This window comes from Cuculus canorus, chromosome Z, assembly GCF_017976375.1.
Source record: "Cuculus canorus isolate bCucCan1 chromosome Z, bCucCan1.pri, whole genome shotgun sequence".
NCBI lineage: Eukaryota > Metazoa > Chordata > Aves > Cuculiformes > Cuculidae > Cuculus > Cuculus canorus.
In genome coordinates this window covers 35,753,846-35,774,963 of record NC_071441.1, presented here as the reverse complement: position 1 = coordinate 35,774,963, position 21,118 = coordinate 35,753,846, and the positions used below count along the sequence as shown (strand labels likewise).

At 41.3% G+C, this 21,118-nt stretch overlaps 1 protein-coding gene across 10 annotated transcripts in view; it reads right to left on the bottom strand.

Annotated features, from left to right (window-relative positions):
- Window positions 1–21,118, bottom strand: part of SEMA4D (semaphorin 4D) — a 99,016-nt gene that overhangs the window by 61,947 nt on the left and 15,951 nt on the right. Inside the window, exon 1 of one of the 10 annotated variants that reach the window (XM_054054680.1) lies at window positions 4,034–4,069. The exons of the other annotated variants lie outside the window; for them this stretch is intronic. The gene's annotated coding sequence lies outside the window, so the exon portion shown is untranslated. Of the gene's footprint in view, window positions 1–4,033; window positions 4,070–21,118 lie in introns of those variants that run through there. 10 annotated transcript variants of the gene reach the window in all.

Below are 21,118 nucleotides of genomic sequence, written 5' to 3'. Positions count from 1 at the left end.
ACTATAGAAAAGGGCTGCTGTATAACGTCACTGCCACACAACTGTGGTGGCTGGTTTCAGCTTTCAGGATGTTGCCTGTCCTTCAGAGATGTATGACAAAAGACTACTGGAAGCGGTGGTCTAGGTGAGAATGAACACTGGGCAGAGGCAGATCTGCTACACCAGTTACTGCTTTTATACAGAGTGGAGATACATAACACATATTGACTTTTAACGCTTCCACACTCAGAGGTGCATTTCTCTAATACCTCCAATCCCAATTTTCTCCAATCTGTTAGCACCCCTCTGGCAGCAGACTTAAAACATCATTTTCCAAGGAGACATTTTGCAGCATAGGTTTAAATCCTGCTGCACCTGGCAATCTAAGTGTAAGTATGCTTTTTCAACTGAAAAATACATCTTTTACTCACAAGGGAAGTTCAGAAAGGTAAAATCTCATTTCATTGTGTTTCCAAGACAAGTCTGAAACAGTGCTGCAAGTCACCTAGGAATAGAAAATTCATTCATCATGGTACTAAGCACAATGGAGCCTTCAATTTTGCCTGATGTTTCTATATCACTTTCCAACACAATTAATCATTGTGTTCAGTTACAAACAAAATACCATGACCAAAAAAAACCACCAAAAACCTAAGAGGGGCATAATAAAAACAACTACACAATTTTATTTGTAAGGGAACAGAGCCTACAGACACCGAGCAAGAGCCTGAACATAACATGCATGTTTTGGGCTTCATGTTTCCACAGCAAGACTTTATATGAGGAGAGAGGTAAGAAAGGGAGAAGAACCCTTCTTCCGAAACTTTTTTTATGGCAGATTTCAAAAGGCATAATTTTTCAGTTGGAGTCACATCTAACTTACTAAGACTGCACTTTCAAAAACCCAGTATTCATCTGGTGCCCAGAAGGGTTATGGCAGTAGCACAGGACAACCAAAAATCAGAGTAAAGCTGCTATAAAAAAAAAAATCAGCGAAATTCCACACCAAAACTTGAGCATGAACAGTTGTTTTGCTCTTGCAGCACTGAGTGACAGATTCCCATTTCTGTGCTCACACTTCAGCATATTTTGTCAAATAGCTGCTTCTCCACAGAGCAAAGCCTTCTGTAGCATGAAGAAAATATAAAAAAAAAGTCTTGATTTACAATTTTTCTCCCAGATTTCTCTGTAAGAAAACACAGTCATTGATTTGCATTTGTCAAAGAAGTATGCCTTCCAAATCTGGCCTTTTCACATTCTTAGAGCAGTGAAAGTAAGTCTGTCATTTTTTTTATTTCATAGTGGGGAGAAGCAGAAGTAAAAATGGTACTGTAGTGACTAAGACATAGGATTTTTTCCAGTGCTGAAATTCTCCAAAAGCAAGGGGTCTGCCACTGTCACAGGCATAGCTAACTCATCTGAAATAATATGTGGGTGACAGATACAGCTCCCAAACTATGCCAAAGCTACCAAAGGGATCTCATAAGCCCCAAAATCAACTTCTACAAGAAGCTATTTCTTGCATTGCAAGCAGTGTGTCATTTCCTCATTCTGCATATGTTAAGTGATTGAACCAGTGCCATGGGTTGAAGACACATGGTATCTCCTGTTCTAAGAAGCAAAAACACCCCGTAATTCAGAAGGAAATGGTCAAAATAAGGTGTTTGCTATACTCACCGCTGATTCAAAACACACCAACCCACACTTCTCCTCTGCACTGGCCTGAGAAACTGCACCATGACAGCAAAAGCTTTACTAACTGACCCACTTCAACCTCTTCTCTCTGTGTGGTACAGCACGCCTGGCAGACCAAAGGCAGGATGGACCTTGCTGCAGGTCACCAGGACACCAGGACTGCTAATGCATCCAGCACACTGTGACCTCCATTTTACTGAAACAGCTCCTAAACACTCCTGGGTATAGGTCAGAAAGCAGGCAGACAAAACCAAGTGTCTTATCACTGTGCAAAAGGTAAGCAAGAGATCTTCCCATCAAAGGCGGCATGGAAGTCTGTGCTTGTTAGTCAGTGCCTGCTTAGCAAACAGCAGGCACTGTTCACTGCTCAAACAGCACCTTCATCCAACTTCTTTTCCTCTTCTCACATGCAAGAGAAATTCCCAGCATTGTCCCCTACTGCATACTGTACCAGTCTAGACTACATGGGAAGAAAGCTGGCTTTCTCTACCAACACAGCAAAGAGAGAAGCAGTGCTCCCCAAAACACATCTCCTTTTTAACCAGGCATCCTAGCTACAAAGGATTAAGGCAAGAACCCCTACTGCTACTAATTTTAGCACTTCTCAGACCTGACCTGCTCTGGAGAATATCCTTCTGAGAAGTTAAGCAAAAATGTATTTTCCAGTCTAGCTCTTGTGTCTGCAGATGTGATTCTAATTTTTTCTCCTATTTTTCATCTGGTCTCTGGTCAGTGTTATTTACCAAAAATTAAAAACGCTGTAAACTATCAACTGCTTGAACTTCGTTCAGTCAAAAAAGCCCCAAAGCTCACTTGTTTGAAGTGTTGGGTGGGAGAGGGAAGAAAAACTGAACAAATAATAGCAGCACATTAATGGAGATGCAAAGACTTGCTAGCAGCAGACGCTATTTCCTCTCCACCTCCACAACCAGGGACCCTTGCCATTACTCAAAAGACCAGAGAAGAACAGGACCAGGCACACTAGTAGAATAATTCACGGGAGACTTTATACAGCCAACAGGCTGATAGCACCTGGAATGACACTTCAACAGCAGAAAACACATAACTTAAATGCTAGTTCAAGAGATGCAGAAAGCTACACATATGTGCACAGCTTTTTTTCCCAGGTTTTTCTCCCCTCGTTCTTTTAGATAAATGAAAATACTAAGTATAAAGTTTATGTTGGTTCAAGAAACTTATCCAGCTGAAAAACTAAGCCATTTGCTTTTATGGGAAGAAATGGAGATTATGACATTAATTTTCAGTCATATCAATTTCTGAATGTGGCTCACTGTACAGCCAGACAAGTTTTAATACTAGCGCAGGGGAACAAGTAATAGCTCATTTAACTGCAGATTTTCAGGAACAGTATGCTCTGTCTCTTTCACTGTGCAGAACTGCAGATTTGGAAAGCATTAAGATTTTGACTGAAATTCTGCCAACCACAGAAAATAGACTGGAAGCTACCAGACCAGTTCTTCCCATAGAACAAAGCATCTTAAATGTGTTCCTTACGAGCTGGAGTTTCCGCTGATCCACCTGCCTCTTTTATTTGTACTTGCATACGGGTATCTTTTGAGTCACTCGTATATAATTTTTCTTCTGGCATTTGCATTAGAGACTTGACATGAACTCTGAAGCATGTCTCCTCCACTCACAGGACACATGGGGTTAATTGGCTTCTAGGCCATTCTTGCTAACCAAGTGAGAAAATGCTGCCAAACACCAACCTATTTTACTTGAACTCTATGTAAACTTGTGTTTCAGCTCCAGTGAAGATGAGAAGCAAACAGAAAGGCTGGACCATTTTGATGCCGGATGACAGAATAAACACAAGTGTAAATGCATAAGCTGTCCTTCTGTGACACACAGGTTCGAGTGTGTCAAAGACACCTACATGAGCATCACTGAAAAACCTGACACACAGCTAAAGGCTTCTGCCCTACAACAGTACTGACAACACATCAAAGTCTGTAACACAGGTGTACGAAATGCACACAATCTGGAGTTCGAAACAGCAGGACTTAAGGCAGATCATACAGTCGTTGCTCTCTTCCCATGCCAGACTTTTAGTCCCTTAAGCAGACAGAGGCTTCAGCTGCCTCTAAAGCAGTCTCTGTGGCAGCACCTCTGTTGCTCTACTTCCACCCCCAGGCTCAACATGAGCTTCTCCTCGAAGGCTGCAAAATCACTGGGCAACAGCTCTCCCACAGCTCTCTTCAGTTCCCATGCTGATGAAAGCTAGCAGCCTATGGCATGGACATAGTTCTTCAAAATGCACAGCAGCAGGACTGAAAAAAGGACCGTTGAGGAGGAATAGAAAGGGTAAAGTCACCTGTGCTGAAGCCTGTTTACTTACTTCTATTTGTCTTCCAACTTCACTAACTTCAGAACCCCAAAAGCCATTTGAGTGCTGCAAGATAGAGCAGATAAACCCATAAACCACAAGTTCAGCAAGTACAAGTTCTACCACAAGTTGGCTTCACTGCTTAGAAATCACAAAAAAAAAAGTATGAAGCACTGTTTGCATGTTTAAACTTCACTTGCCACATGCTGAAAACCAAGAATGTATCATAAAGGATCATTTACAAAACCAAGGCAACTGATATGGCAAATATGCAAACTACTGGCATTATCGCTATACCAGTCTCACAGCCCTCACCTTGATGCAAATTGAGGGAACAGGCAAAGAAGCCAAGAACAAAATTCAATATAAAAGACACAGTTCTTCGAAGAAAAATTTCAAAATAAACTGATTTGAAACATACTGATTTTTAATCAAATACTTCCTTCTCATTCTATCAAAGTTAGATTGCTATTCTTATTAGAAGATTCTAAATGCAAAATTGCTGAAGAAACAGGTAGTGAAATGAGTAATTAATGGCTGTTGCCTCCAGATCAGTGAACAGTAATGAACTGATCAAGACACACAGTATAGCCACAATGGCTACAGCAGAAAAAACTTTGCTTCCTACCAAAACTCTAGTCAGGGAAGCTCAGAGCTGCCAAAGAAAAAGTTAGCATTCAACTAAGACACTCACAAACGCATTTCATTAACTTTTGCTTCTCATGCTATGCACCTCCGAGTAATGGATATGTGATACTTTGTTTTAAAAGGTAACCCTACTTCTCTATAAATGTACACCATCAGGGGTTCCCAACAGAGAAAGGATTACAGTTAGAAAATTGATTTAGGTGGGTACTAACTGCCATCTTGAGAAGCAGAACCAGGCCTGGGACTAAAAACCCAAGGGTGGATGATGCCCATTCCCTTCCCCGTCAGAAGAGCCTGTCACTCAAAAGTGGAGCTTCAGAGCAGATAAATCATACTTCACAGATACTGGCACAAGTCTAACTTTTCTAACAGCACTGCATTTCTGCTGTTGCAACTCACACACCAGTCTGAAAAGGTTCCCAAGGCAGAGGACTAATATTCCTCTAGGTCAGTATATTACTGAGCAATGGGCCTGTTAGCAAAGTTCAACCAAACAAACTGTACTAACAGACTGTTCATTAATTAAAGCTGACACTTTCTGGGAGCCATCACATAATGAAACCATTGTTAGCCTTTGCTTTATATATCCAACTGCAGAACAAAAGGTGATGGATGTACATTCAATGAGGACTTGAACTTCTGCAGGTACCATTGCCTCTCAACAACAAATAGCAGTGAAAAAGACCTTGCACTGAAAGAAGAGATGAAAACTCTTCATTCAAAAGAACTCTAAAAGCTTTCTGTTACAATTTTTCATTAAACTGCACCTTTTCATAAGTGCCATCAATTTTTTAACCTCAATATCATACCATTAAGCTATCACTAGCTAGCATAGTGCAAAATGCTTCCTAATGAAGAACAGATTATGCTCCTTCCCACCTCCCAAGCTGTCACATTTAGTGTTGTTTTACGGTTTTCAAACACATGAATAAAATACAAATTTTGACATTTGAATGAGACAAATGTCAGAAAAAATTAGATATCCACCTCTTCCAAAATGCTTGTAATATGACAGAGTTGTACTTCAATAAAAAATAGACACAACAACGAGTTGCAAAACATCTAGCAGGAGGAAAAGGTAAGGGGAAGGTTCCTGCCATAAAGGAACATACGGAGGATTTTGAACTTGTGTTGGTGTTTCATAAATTTGTGCAACACAGTTAAAAATCGATTCATATGCTTATCAACGTTGTTTCTAAACTGCGATGTTTTATCAATTGCACTAACCACAAATAGCAATCACACCCAGGATAATGTGAGGATCAACTCAAAAGAGCAAAATACTTTCCTCACAGTTTTCCCCAAGAGAAGCAAAACAGATGAAGCCACATCCAAAGCTTCAGAATTGAGCAAAGAAAAAAAACCCTGAACAAAAACAGCAGGGTAAGACAAGTAAAGTGCCTCTAATAGACTTTATCACAACTACTTAGTGTTAGGTTATGTAAAGTGCTCACAGGATTTCAGAATTTATGTAGGGAGAAAATGTTTTTCTATTAGAAATATGGATCTGGGTTGTCTGATGTCATGTACCTGTAGATGATAATGTTATGAAAATGACAGATGAAGACCTTAAACAATGACTTAAAATTCATTACTTTTTATGATCCTAAGTTATGAAGGAGTGCCTTAAACACTATGTTCAAAATAAACCAAGAGAAATTGGAAGAGGTGATGTAAGCTGTCATTCTCCCAATTACCAGCATTTTCTGACTTTCAAACATCTCTGCTTCTCAATTAGGGTACAGATGAAAGGATGTATGAAGCCGAAATATAGAAGCAGGTAATACAACAGCTATGAATTAGAGGGGAAGAAACCTGTGAGCAATGAAACAAAAACACAAGGGAAAAATTAATACACGTTAAACATTTACAGGAGGGGAAAATACAGACAGAAGAACACCTGCAGCTAAAGAGCCAAAAGCTGTCACTGAAAATTGCCCTCCTGCTCTGTAACAAAGGCTGCTAAAACCCTCAACGAAAGAGCTGAAGAGGAAACCTGCTTTTAGTAAAGGAGACAGTGCCAACACACAGCCCCATACAGAAGTAGAATTCATTATCAATTTTCCGTTATGTAAGTGTGCTTTATTATTGATCCGAAACACCTGACTTCAATTTCCAAATATCAATCCTATGTACCTCCACCCTGAGAAGTCAACTACATTTTTCCTTCCCATGATTTGTACTTATCAATTTATGCCCATTGTGTTTTCTTTGGTAAATTACAGGTAGTGCTTCTTGAATTCTTCCCACTAGAAGCATATTTTCTAGACCTTATCAATCCTCCAGGACATTGGTAATATCCTGTACTTGTCCACAGGCAAATAAGATAATGGAAAGAGACTAAACAAAGTTTTTGAGCTTAAACTGATACGCATTACAAGCCGCACAGATTAGAAAGATACATAGAGCCAGTTCACAATGACTAAGACACTACAAAAAACTTCAGACTTCCAAATGGTTCCTTGGCAGTAGCTTTTAAATCTGAGACAGACAATTGCTGTCCAAAACCTTATCTTCCCCATGGGACCAGATACAGAATCAAGAGTCATGACTCAGTCCAGCAGCCTCCAGCAGCTGTTAGCATTGGGCTTCTCCCATGTCAGATCCATTTACATAGCTCTAGAGTTACTAAAAGAAAGAAGCCTCCAGCAACAGATTCTGGAGAGTAAATCCTTAAGACACAGATACTCTTGTTTTACAACACAAAGGGCACAGGTAAAGCCATCTCTTGGGACTTCTAGTTGGTTGGTTTGTTGTTGGGTTGCATTGGGGTTTTTTTTGTTTTCATCAGTGATTATTTTGGTAAGACCTTCTATTTAGTGATGCTAATTCTGCCAAAGCAGCACAGAAAGACTACTCATAGGGTGAGGAATCAAAAAATAAGCTTCACAGCACTTCCAAGTTCTTTTTTTGACTATAGGTACCCACCCCTTCATCTGGGTAGAGAAGCTGAGTCAAGAAGTAGAAATCCTTCTGCCTAAGTAAGGACATAAATATGCTACTGAGACAGTTAAAACAGATCTTTCTTGCGATGCAACTTTGACCATACCATGAATACACACACTTCTCTTCAAGGTGAGTCCCATTCTCATATTGCTAAAAGACAAACAAAATCCATTTCATCCTTTTATTCCCATTGCTTAACACATGCATAAAACTTTCTAAGAGGAAGTAAAGCAAAGGGGATTATGAAAAACAAAATTAAAACTTTTAACTCATTTCCTTCTTCCTCTTTCATCTACTACAAGTCTGCAAACCTCTTCCCTTCATTAGTCACCAGAAATCACTTGATTAATTACCAACTTCACCCAACTTCTTTGGGCAGCAAGAGCCCAACACCTTCCTCTCACCTAAACTTCAATGTGTTACATGGACAACAGTAAATTAAAATCTCAGTACAAACAGATAGAAGGACGAGGGAAGGCTGCCCAGGCATAAACCTGTAGGGTCTCAAGTACCCCCTTGCCACACTGCCCAGCATTGCCCATGCCCCCTGACACAGCCCTCACCTACCCCTACCCTGCAGCCAGCCCAGCCACCACTGCATCTGACCCCCGTCCTCCCACACACAAGTGCTTTTGCTCACCACAATGAGAAAAACAGGGTGGAAACCACAAGGAAAGAGAAAGGGCGCTATGTTTTCCACAGCTGGCTTTCTGGTTTAGGGGACTATTTTTGTTCAGAATTTGAGTTATTTAAGAAGTAACTGATGTCATTTTGGTTCAGCAGTCCAGTGCATCAGGACAACAGAGGCAACAGGGGTTTAAGGTAGTGGATACCATGTCTACTCCAGAAAGCTCCTCATTAACACTGAGGTAAAAAAATCTGCTTAAAAAGTAGCCTCCAGGACACTAAGTGTTTCAGGGAAGAACACTGTAACCCTAAAATGGGAAAAGCAGAAATAAAATACGATATAATACCATCTTGTAAGTGAGCCCAGTAAATCATAGAGACCCTATGGCCCAGTGTGCATGAATCAGCATTTGGGAAAAACATATCAGTTTGGGCAAAGAATACTCCCAGATTACACAGAAGAGAATCTTATAAACACCACCACTACACAAAAGTAACAGTCAGACTCTCATGACAGACCCTGTTGTCACCTGATACCAAATACAAATCCTCCAAGCAGGCAGTTTACCTGCTTACCCACTTTTTTTTATGCCATTTTTGATGAATCAAATTTCTACAGACACTAAGAGGTGTTTCACAGCTCTTCATTGACATGAAAAGGGCACCAGTCACTGAATCTGTGGCGAGGGACATGGTCTCACTTCCCCAGGCTGGTGGGAGCAAGCCCTGTGCCAGAGGGTTTGGTTTGCTCTCCCGCCTCTGTGCTGGGCTGACAGATCACAGCAGCTTTGCAACCCTCTCAGTCACTAACTGAGGGGGAAGAAAAACAACATGCATCCTGCCTGTTGGTCAGAGAAGGTTCACCCAGGCGCGTTCAGCTCCAGTGGCCCTTCACAAAGGCATTTCACGGGGCACAGCTCTCCCGTCACACCTCCTGCAAGAAGCCAGTGGCTGTTCTGACCATCCCTCAATGCCTGCAAGATGGGGGTAAAAGCCACAGAGGCCAGTCCTGCTGACATGGTCAGGCTCCCTGTGCTTATGAGGCGGGGTCAAAAAATTAGGACAAAGATATTAAAAAACTAGAGTCACTATCCAACACAAGAAGGGTAACTAACTCCACAACTACTTTAGAAAGAAAATTAAATACATGCATTTCAAGAAAATCCTCAGATGACACAAACTTGAAGAGTCTGCCACCAGAGCAGTAATTATTCCCCCTTTAATGGATGGCCTGCTGTGTTTCTGTTCAGTGACGAGTTTTGGTCAGAGCCTCCTCCAGACCCTCACCATACCTGACATCCCCAGCCAGACTCTGGCTGCCCCAGAGGACTCTGGCCACAGTGAACCACCGCCTGCTGGTCAACACTACTACAACAGCTGGGGTCTCTACGTGTCAGTCATTAGAACACCTTACAGAACAAGGAAGGAGGTCTACAGCTATAGTGTACCATTACTAATCTGAGGCACAATATCAGATGGTTTTATTATTTTAAAATGGGCTTTATTCAGTGTTAAACCACACAACTGATTTATTGGACTGTTAAAAGGTGTCTTATCCATGCTGAACACATTAACTGATCAGTTTGTCAACTCCCTTTTCCTAAGGCACACATAGCTTTTACCAGTTCACATTTTATAATTCCAAACTCTTGCCTAAGTTCTTCACCTACAACCTCACTGACAAATGCTTTTTTTTTTCTAACCAGCATTAAAAACGAAAAAAAAAAAAAAACCACCTAAAAAAACCCAAACAGTTACCGAGTTCCAGTTTTGAAGAAAAGTCTGCTGGTTTACACATTCTTCTGACCCTCATCAAGAAAACAACACTGAATTCCTTGTAAAAAGGGGAGGTACACCCTCCATTCCCAAATTCTATACCACAGAGAAACATTATTTGAAATAAAACCAGTCTGAAGACTACAATCCCAGCAAATTAGGAGTTTAAAGTGCTAGATAAACATACTCAGCTTGATTAAGTAAATTTAACTCTTCAGGCACTCTACAGCAAATAGATTCAAGACTCATCATGCCTACAGCATCCCTTCCTTCAAGAACATGACTAAAGACAAACAGATGCACAACATTCTGTCCTTATGATGCAAGTTTTGATACAGAACACCTAAACCCAAAAACCTTAAATCAAGGAGCAAATTAAGACCCCATCATTAAACAGCTGTGGTTTCTAACATATTTTACTTATATTTTTTCCATTACTCAAAAGCAAACAATGCTCCCAAATAAGAAAGGCCATATGCTATATCTATGTATTATGAGATTCAAAGAAATGTATGTCAATCCACAGAAAATTAACAGCTTTCAAATTAAAACAAAATTAAAACAAAAGCTGCTTTTGGTCTTCTTACCTAGTAAATAGTCCAGCATTAATTAAAGTGGACAAACTTACTTCATGGCAATCATCACATAGGAGTAAGTCAAAGCAAGATGGTTTTTGTAGCAAACCACTGCCTACTGCCTGCAAAGTCAGTACTGAACGACTATTCCCTATCAAAAGCAGTAACTTGCTCAACATAATTAAAAAATATAGGTTAGAAGCAGCACATTAAATCTTGGGGAAACTACTTAACCAGCAGAATGTAAGCTGTGAAAAAGCACCACCCACCACCAACAAAAACACAGAAAACATCCCCCTAATTCACTGGTAGCAAAGCGATTAATTGCGGCAAGCTGCTTAGTGTCAGAATGCGTACCCAGAAGCCTATGGACCAGATTACACTGCCTTTACTCATCTTATGGAGAGCCCTTCTCTACAATGAAGGTCCACATTTAAACAAAGACAGCCTGCAGGACAAAATGCCACCTATTAAGAGCAAACTAGAGGGCAAAAATCTGTACTTGAACAAATAAGATCAATAGTTGACCTCGAATTAGAATCGGAGAAAAAACAAAATACACAGCCCATTCTAAGAAACCGTCAGCAGGAGATGTTAGGCGCCCAATCTCAGGGCTCAGTACTGGGTCCAGCTCTGTTCAATGTCTTTATCAATGACCTGGATGAAGGCATTGAGTGCACCCTCAGCAAGTTTGCAGATGACACTAAGCTGGGAGGAAGTGTCGACCTGCTGGAGGGTAGGGAGGCTCTGCAAAGGGATCTGAACAGGCTGGACTGCTGGGCCGAGACCAATGGGATGAGGTTTAACAAGGCCAAATGCCGGGTCCTCCACTTGGGGCACAACAACCCTATGCAGCGCTACAGACTGGGGGAAGAATGGCTGGAGAGCTGCACGGAAGAGAAGGACCTGGGGGTGCTGGTTGACAGCCGACTGAATATGAGCCAGCAGTGTGCCCAGGTGGCCAAGACGGCCAACGGCATCTTGGCTTGTATCAGAAATGGGGTCACCAGCAGGTCCAGGGAGGTGATTCTCCCTCTGTACTCGGCACTGGTGAGACCGCACCTCGAATACTGTGTTCAGTTCTGGACCCCTCACCACAAGAAGGATGTTGAGACTCTGGAGTGAGTCCAGAGAAGAGCAACAAAGCTGGTGAGGGGGCTGGAGAACAAGTCTTATGAGGAGCGGCTGAGAGAGCTGGGGTTGTTTAGCCTGGAGAAGAGAAGGCTGAGGGGAGACCTTATTACTCTCTACAACTACCTGAAAGGAGGTTGTGGAGAGGAGGGAGCTGGCCTCTTCTCCCAAGTGACAGAGGACAGGACAAGAGGGAATGGCCTGAAGCTCCGTCAGGGGAGGTTCAGGTTGGATATCAGAAAAAAATTCTTCACAGTAAGAGTCATTGGCTACTGGAACAGGCTGCCCAGGGAGGTGGTCGAGTCACCTTCCCTGGAGGTGTTTAAGGAACGGGTGGATGAAGTGCTTAGGGACATGGTTTAGGGAGTGTTAGGAACGGTTGGCCTCGATGATCCAATGGGTCCTTTCCAACCTTGTGATTCTGTGATTCTGTGATTCTGAGCTGTAACAGAAGTGGAGGAGTAGACATCAGCATCAAAAGGAGGACATTGTGCAACAGGTCTCCTATACTCCATCCTTTGCAATTCCATCCTAAAACTTGGGGGAAGAGAAGAGATAACCTGACAACCTGTCACCACAGAGATCATAATCTCTGCTTCAGGCAGAGGCATGGAATTAAAGTAATTTTCTCCTCTGTTGGCTGCCAAGGAATATGACCCACAATTCCACACTAGATACCTGAAAGAAACACAGTATTTATGAAATATTTTTATCAGCTATAAGAAACTGTCACTTCAGTCAAGTCCAATTTACCTGTAATTTGTTGATGCCTATTTTCACGCCTCAGCTAACCACGGCATGGACCACACCATGGTTTCACCAAAACTCCTCTTGCTGGCAAAACCAGCTGAAGCAGCTCCAGCCCCCACAGCGGCGCTGTTTTGTTGCTGGTGGGGCTGTACCATCAGCAAGCAGCACTGATATGGCATGGGGCCTCTGAGCAGCTGCACCACCACTTCTGAAGAGGCTGCATGGGAGCATGAAGAGGAAGTGGGAACTGGCAAAAGAAGTTCAGGTTGGCTTTTTTGGCATATGCAAAAAACTGAGGGGCACAAGCCTCCATTAATGTGACCTATGATCACCTGAACCATGTAAAACACCATCACTGCTGCTCTTGAGTTAGTCCAAAAAGCAAGCTGTAGCATTGGATATTTGCATATGTATCCACATTAAAACAGTTTTACTGGACAATTTTCACGCTATATTCAAACAATGTATGTAATGACGGAGGAGAAAAAGACAACTCTGTTTTTCCCTACAATAGATATGAGGTCACACGCAAGCACACATTGGAAGCAATCACACTATCCTGCCAATAAGAGCTTGCATTCATGCCTCATATGCCTCAGGCCACAACAACATCTGTTTTAGACAGGAGATCCGCACATGCCGAACAATATCGACAGGCTGTGTGCCCAAGCCATCGCACCACTGTGTATTCTACCTACCCTGGCAGCCTCAGGTTAGCTCCTCTTTCTCAGGAAGGTGCAGCACCTATGCACTCCAAGAACCACTGAGACGCACATGTAGCTCAAAACTCAGGACCCCTCATGACGTGATGGTCAGCCCACCCCAGACTGAAGGCATTCCTGTACATTCAAATGCACAGAGGGGTAGAGACTACACCAGACTCAGCCTGGCGTTTCTGCCTGTGGTGCAGTACCAATACCAGTTATGTCCCTGTAAAAGCCTGCAGTATTTTTTCCCATGGGTCTTCATTCATGTGTAAGGTAGTATGCACAGATAGTTATCCCAAGGCAAAGGGCAAACTTCTTGCTATAGTTAAGATAAAATGTCCAAGTACCACTGGTAGTTGAGAAACTATCACCATACTTGTCTATTCTTTGTAAAGAAAATAAGCCTCTTCTATGTGGACTGAGTACACACTGCTAATAAAGATGAAGAACAACCAAAGGTCACAAAGCTAAGAGTTTTAAATATCTGCTTCGGAGACAAACATCAGCACAACATACAGACTGCAATCAAGGATTTATTTTTTTTTAAGTACCATGAGATCTTACAAGCTCTCACACCTCTACTTCAACTTGTAGTTGGGACTCTCTCAGTAACACGTGCACAGGATTATAGATTTATTTTTTTCCCTAAAATCGAGTTTCAAGTTTGTGGACCAGATCCAAGGAGCTGGTTTCTACACATTCCTGAGGGAGAATGGGCTATAGAAAAGCCTTTTATTTCTGCATGTATTTCCCAGAAGGCCTAACTAATGCAAAAGGAAATGTATCGGGCTTCTTCAATGGGAGGAGGGTGGGAGGGGATTAACAGTTTCACAGACACGGTGTGTATAAGTGGGGAGGGGTGAGCACTTCAGTGTGAGCAATTAAATGCAATTCTTTTGTAAACCTTAGGATAAGATAGCTAAAATATCCTTTTCAAGAGAAAATCCTACTCGAGTAAAGGACAAGGTAAACTGTGCTGAAAAACTGACTGTGTCATAAAAAGCTACTGTGATGGAGGACACTTGAGACTGGATACACACATCTCCTGAGAATCACCACTTAAGCAGGTCAGCATCATGAAGTAAAGGGTATAAATACAGGAGTGCATGTTTTCATTGCAAGTCAGCATTGCCTGCATGAACAGTTTCACACAACTGCTAGCAAAGGTTTCTGCCTCCTAAATCACTTTCATACATACTTTTAATCAATGTAGATCCCAGATGCAGAAAGACACATCAAGAGAAGATCTGCTAAAAAAAAAAAAAAAACAGAACACAAATGAAAGCAGAGCAACTGCTTGCTAAACTACAGTAAATACAGAAAAAAATGAATAAAAGCTTATTGCTCCAGAAGTAGGACTTCAGCTACTGGGTCTACTTCACTGCCACAGCATACCCACAGGCAATGCACTAAGAAACTTTTGCCCCACCTTAGGTCTTTGGGGACCCAAATGCTTACACCAGCTACCACATACACTGTCAACTTCAGCGTGCTGCCTCCAGCTTCTGCTGCCCATCACAGGTCAACTGCTGTTCCCTGAGGGGCTTGTTTTTCTTTTAAAATACCACCCACACCCTTGCTAGCAAAAGTAGGATTTAAAACAGACATTGCTGAAAGTACAGGTTGCCTTTATTCTTAGTGGGAGTAGACATGGCAAACCACACAGCTCCAGCTCACAGGTTAGTATACACTTACCAACACAAAATTAATTGAACAAGCAGCTTAATTCAAGTTTCTGCCTCTGTAAATCAGCACTGGTGAGGTCACACCTGTGCTCAATTTTGGGCCCCTCACTACAAGAAAGACATTGAGGTCCTGGAGCATGTCCAGAGAAGAGCAACAAAAACGGTGAAGGGGTTGGAGAACAAGTTTTACGAGGAACGGCTGAGGTTGTTTAGCCTGGAGAACAGAAGGCTGAGGGGAGACATTAATAGCTTTTTACAACTACCTGAAGGAGGTAGTTGTAGAAAGCAGGTTGTAGAGAAGAGAGGCGTTGGTCCCTTTGCCCAAGTGATAGATGACAGGATAGGATAGGTGACAGGACCAGACTGAATGGCCTCAAGCCGCAATGGCCTCAAGCTACGCCAGGGGAGGTTCAGATTGGACATTAGGAAAAAACTCTTCACCGAAGGGGTTATCAAGCACTGTAACAGGCTGCCCAGGGAGGTGGTTGTCACCATCTCTGGAGGTATTTAAAAGACAGGTAGATGAGGTCCTTAGGGATATGATTTAGTAGTGAACAAATATGGTTGGGCTTCATGATCTCAAAGGTCTTTTCCAACTTAGGACTTCTATGATTCTAAGTTTTGCTGCACTTGCTGGTTCAGAAATTCCTACTCCACCTGTATTTAAACATTGTTTTCATGTTTAATATAGCATGCAACTACTCTAGCTTTCTATTTCACACTAACCAAGAACAAATTAATTCCCAGAGTTATTGAGCACTAATATTAACTTAAATGTAAATAGCCTAATTTATTTAACTAGACCATTCAGTAACATGATCATCCAGTCCTTTCCTTCAACCCTTTCTAAGAAAACCAAAACCAGCAATATTAATTAGCTGCTTAAACCAATCAGGTTGATTGTCCTAGGACTATACTTTTAGATGGTAAGCATTGTATTTAAAACACTTAAGTCTAAAGAAAAAAACAACCAAGATTTATTACTGATTTTGCTCATTTATTCTTTTCTATGATCTCATTTTATAGTATTTTAAAACTTCCAGCTTTGCAACACTAAGTTCTGGAATTTTAATACTATAAATAATAAGACTTTAATACACCTTGCTGAACACAAGGATCAAGACTTCAACAGTAAACTATTTTCTTAAGAGAAAACCTCCACTTATTACAGTCTAAACAACATGCAAGCAACTTAGAGCTTATCACGTTTATGGGACAAGGCGATATTGAATAGAATGATCCTTCATTTAATAACGTTCTTAAAATAGCCAGAAACTAACATCAAAAATAAAAATGTGCAGACTTTCAAGACAGAGTAATTAACTGCTGGAAATAAGATGATATGGAGGATTTGCAATCATTAGAAACAAAGTGGGTAGAGATCCAGTCTCTGGATGGGGAAAATAAAAGTAGTAGACAATCTCCAGGGCTTGGTACAGCATTTCACCCAGTTATTCCAGAGGTCTGTGTTACTCAGGGGCTAAGGTAACACCTTTAATTCATTTCTCTTCAGGAAAATACTGGATTACTTTTTTCCATCAGGTTCTCTTTTCAACTCAGACAAGCTGAAGCTCACCACACCACCTCACCACTCTCTGTCTTGTGCAACACGGGGGCAACTGAAGGGGCAAGCAGTACACCAGTTGCTGTAATTCTAGAGTGATATGAGACAGCCATTTCCCCCAACATGTTTACCTGGTTTTATCAATATTATTCCTAAATAATATAATTTATTAAAATAATAAATAATTATTCCTAACTTCTACACTTTTTGCTGAATATTTCTATAATACAGCTGTAGCTGCAAGCTCCACAAAGAACAAAAGCTGCAGCCAGTGTAACTCCTTCTCAGGGCAGCAACCCCCTCAGCTGCCAACTGCTCTAGATGCTGCTCCCTTAGAAAGAGAAACCCTCACAATCCTATGCAGTGCTCAGAAAGACTTATCCAAGACAGAAACCAAAAGTTAAGTCAGCCACCAGTCTTCTAGCAGTTTTGAATACAGTTCTCGATTTTTACACACACAAAATCCATTATTACAACTCCTGAGTTTTCTCACGACTCTGCCCAACCCATTACAGAGCAAAGCTCTACTCAGTCACCTATCTGAAAACTATTTTTAAAAAACCTCTTCTTAATTTCTTTTTGGTTGTACACACACCTTTGAAAAATGCGACCCAGATTTTAAAAAGTCTCCTTCACAAAGTCACGCTCCACGTCTGCTCTGACTTGCCATGAATTACTTAAATACAAGTTCTCCATATTTCCTCCTTCAATCTTGCACAGCATAATTACAAATGTTCTCTCTGCATATTTTTGCATATCTAACTAAGAGACATTTCATGCTTATGTGAAGGAAATGTCTCGGTACATGCTTAGTTCACATGTTATGACCACATTCTGCTATACCATTTACTTCTCAATTCCTAGATAATCTCTTGCATAGTGCAAGTGTAATTCATAAACAGCAATTATAACACAATATAAGTTACAACATAAGTACATTGACAGAATATCAGCTGAAGGTAACACAAATGTAACTCCCCAAATTGCACACCATAATTAAGAGCCTTCATATAAAATCCCAAGTGGAGAAAAATCTCACCATAGGTCAGGAAACTGACTACAAAATCAAATTAGTAGAAAGGTAAATTTCAGCCTCAAGACATCGTGTGTTGTCCATGCATGTCAGACCTCAGAAAACTTTCTCTTAAAACTAGACACAGGATCCGAAGCAGTCTAGGATGGCTGGAGCACAAGGAGAGCAGCACCACGTGGTGCTTTCCATATGGTAGCAACGTGGTTTAGAGGAACTCACTCATCCCTCTTGGTACAAATTATCATTCGACCAAAGCATTTGTACTCCCACTGTTACTACCATAATGCAGACACGTGGGCTGAAGAGTTACAGAAAACACACCCATCGCTCTAGAAATCATCTACCAGATTGCAGCCAACAGCATGTGTGAGCACGACTTAGGCATCTTCCTTTCCCTGCCAGTCTTTCCTCCACAAGACTGCAGATTCTCAAGCAGAACAGGATCACTGGTGTAGGGCCTGGTGTGGAAGTGCTACTCTTAATAGAGAGTTAAACATACTCCATGGCAGCCCTGCAAGCCTCAAGCTTCTGAAGGCATGGGTGTTCCCTTCAGGAAATAATTAATCCCCATCTCATAGAAAGATGGACAAAGTTGGCACTGAGCTCAAGCAACTTCCCTTCTCCATTCCAGACTACCTTCTGAACTATTTCATCTCCTTCTGTCACCCACAAGTCCAAAGCAAGAAAGCAGAAGCTACAATAAAATCTGTTAAGATTCCCAAGCTTGTTACTAATAGTCTCTCAAATCTAAGAAACAGGTATAACAGGCATAATTTCTCCTCAAAGCTCCTCATGCATCCTCAGAATAACATGAGAGCTTCAAGCAAACAGGGCCCTCCAGGATCCTGTCCTCCACTACGTTTCCAAACAAGAAAATTTGTATTTACATGATTAATAATGTAATTACTATAATTACTTATAATAATATATATTAGTATATATTATATGTTAGGCAGTACAGTATGTAGTAAGAAAACAATATAATTACTCCTATTTATTAAAAACCATTTCAGAAAGGCACAGACTTTTTTAATTGGCTGATGACTTTTAAAGTTTAAAGCAACATTTAATACAAATGTAAACAGGCATGAAAGTTGTGTTATGCGCCTATTTTACTGAGGTCTTTCAGGCAAATTTAAGACCTTATTTTATTGAGCTTTTCCAATTTTTTCTTCCCATTTATAAAACTCAAACTGCAGATTTAAGTTTTCCACGTAACTTAATTTCACAATTATGAGCCTGTGACCCAAAGTCCTATAAAACTTTTTAAAACAAACTTCTTCAAATGCCACAGCTTTTCCAGAGGCCAAACAAAACGTGCACTCCAGCCATCGCAACCCTCCCGAAGCCTCTTGATTGTTTGTGAGTCTGTGGAAGCTAATGGAATGGACGACTTCGTCAGCAAGATTTTTACAACCCATTTTAGCTGCAACAGGCAGCATGCACCACTGCTCTGGCATGCTGGGCTACACCCCCTTCATCCAGTCCTTGTTGAGGCTGATGAAGCAATGCCGGACTAATCCCAAACGTCTGTGATTCTTTTTCAAAAGGGATCCTTAATTTCACAGCAGTTCTCGTGGGCCTTACTTTACATTGATGAAGGCAAACAGCAACAAGCAGAACAATAGCTACTTTGTTCACCCAGTAACACAATGTGAAACTGCCAGGATTGTTCAGAATTGCTGAAATTGCTAAGTCTTGCTGCACTATGTTAAACAGCTTGTCTAGAAAGCAAAGTCATAAAACTGAACTTTGATATTTCCCTTTTCCATTCATCTTCTCTCAGAGCAAATGCCAACTTCTTGGTTAGCCACAATTCATTAACAGAAAAAAACATCCAATTAACTGTTAGAAATATGGTAACCAGAAATCCTGCTTCACTGTTTTAACTCCAAATCTGCAACTACGCTTCTACAGCTTGCACTTTCAGCACAACTATGCCACTAAAAAGCAGCATTTCTCAGAATACAATAAAAATTGCATCATGAAAAATACTTCACAGATGCAAGGGCTTGTGTGTGGTTGGTTTGGTTGTGTATTTGTTGGTTTGTTTTTTCTTTTTTTCAATAAAGCCTCAGCAAAAAGTCCTTTGTGTAAGAAGAGAAAAGTGTGAAGGGATACAACTTAAACGTGAGGAACTCTTGTTTCTCCTTTCTGCCTCTCATTGCACCTTACTCCACTCCGTGGTGTCCTGGGTGGCCAGAAACAGTCCCTCTGTGAAGCCCTCATAACAGCCCATTTGTGTGTCTGTGCTCTACAGGCAGGCAGTCTGTAGGCAGGCTAGGAGAAGCTGCAGGCAGCCAGGAGCTCCTGCCAGGCTCCTACAGCAGCAGCCACTGTCACCAAGGCATCACAGGACCTGCTGATCCACTCTGCAGTGCTGGCACCTTTGCCTCTGGCTTCCAGCGCCTGTTAACATCAGGGCAAAACTAATTACAACGTAAGAGACAGGTACAAAAGCAAAGGCAGAATAGTCTGTACTGAAGTGCATTAATAAACCAGTCTCTACAAAGAGTGAGTCACATCAGACATCAGTCACATTGCCCTTGATTAGCTTAAAAAAAAAAGGGAACAAGAAGGAAAAAGCAGACACAGCTACATACCCAGACAGAAGACGGGGAGAGCGGCACCAACCGCAGGGCAAGACACCAAAAACAGCTAATCTGGATACCACAAGTATCAGCTTACTGTTCCCCAAAATTACAGCAGGTGTCAGTTTTCAGCCATTCAGAAGTAAGGCAGGTCTGTATGGTACACACCTCCCACTCATAGTTGGGACACCCTCTTAAATCACTCAGGTTGAGCACATGGAAAAGCCACCTGCACCCACAAAAATAAACCTCATCTCGTAGCAGCTCCAAAAGCCAAACCAAGACAAAAAAAGCCTGCTGAGGCAAATTCTTGAAGGACCTACCACCTCCAGGCCTAATGCTGCTCTGCTAGCAGCAGCAATCCAGCACTCGCTGCCCTCTGACCTGTGGCTCCATTTACTTTGTCATGACATTTTGAGGGGAAAAAAAAAAAAAAAAAAAAAAAAAAAAAATCCTTTCTCGACTAAGGTGGACTCCCTAAACAGAAGGAAGCTTCTTTGTTTCTGCCAGTCTCACTTACTGTAAAAACTTCCCCCATTGTGCACTTTGCATTCTCAAGTCTTATTTTGTCTTCCACCTGCTCACCTCCCCTGATATAAACATAAATGCACATGTATTTTTTTTAATGGTAGGAGGGGAAAAGTCACTTCAAGACATCAAACCTCAGAAAGCACTAAATGCCTTGCCACCAGAAAGCAATCCAAAGTGACAAAGGTTCTTTCTCCTGATCCACCTCTTTTCTTAGAGCAAGCTTTCTGACTTACTTTTCCTAAATGAATTCAACAAAACCAAGTTATTAAGAATTAATAGGTACCCTTTAGGCTATGACCAAAGTAATGTAATGTTTCAGACTGGGAAAAAAAAAAAAATCTGTTAATTGAACAGAAGACAAGTTTCTACCTAAAGTCCCAGATTCTCAAAACACACTGAAATTCCTCTCCCCTTTCATTTTCTGTTTCTTATTAGACAAAGCATCAATGTCATTAAAATGTAACAGCTTCCTTTTAATACTTAAAAAATCCATGTTAAGGAAAATAGCACTTTTAGAAGCATAAAAGATTATT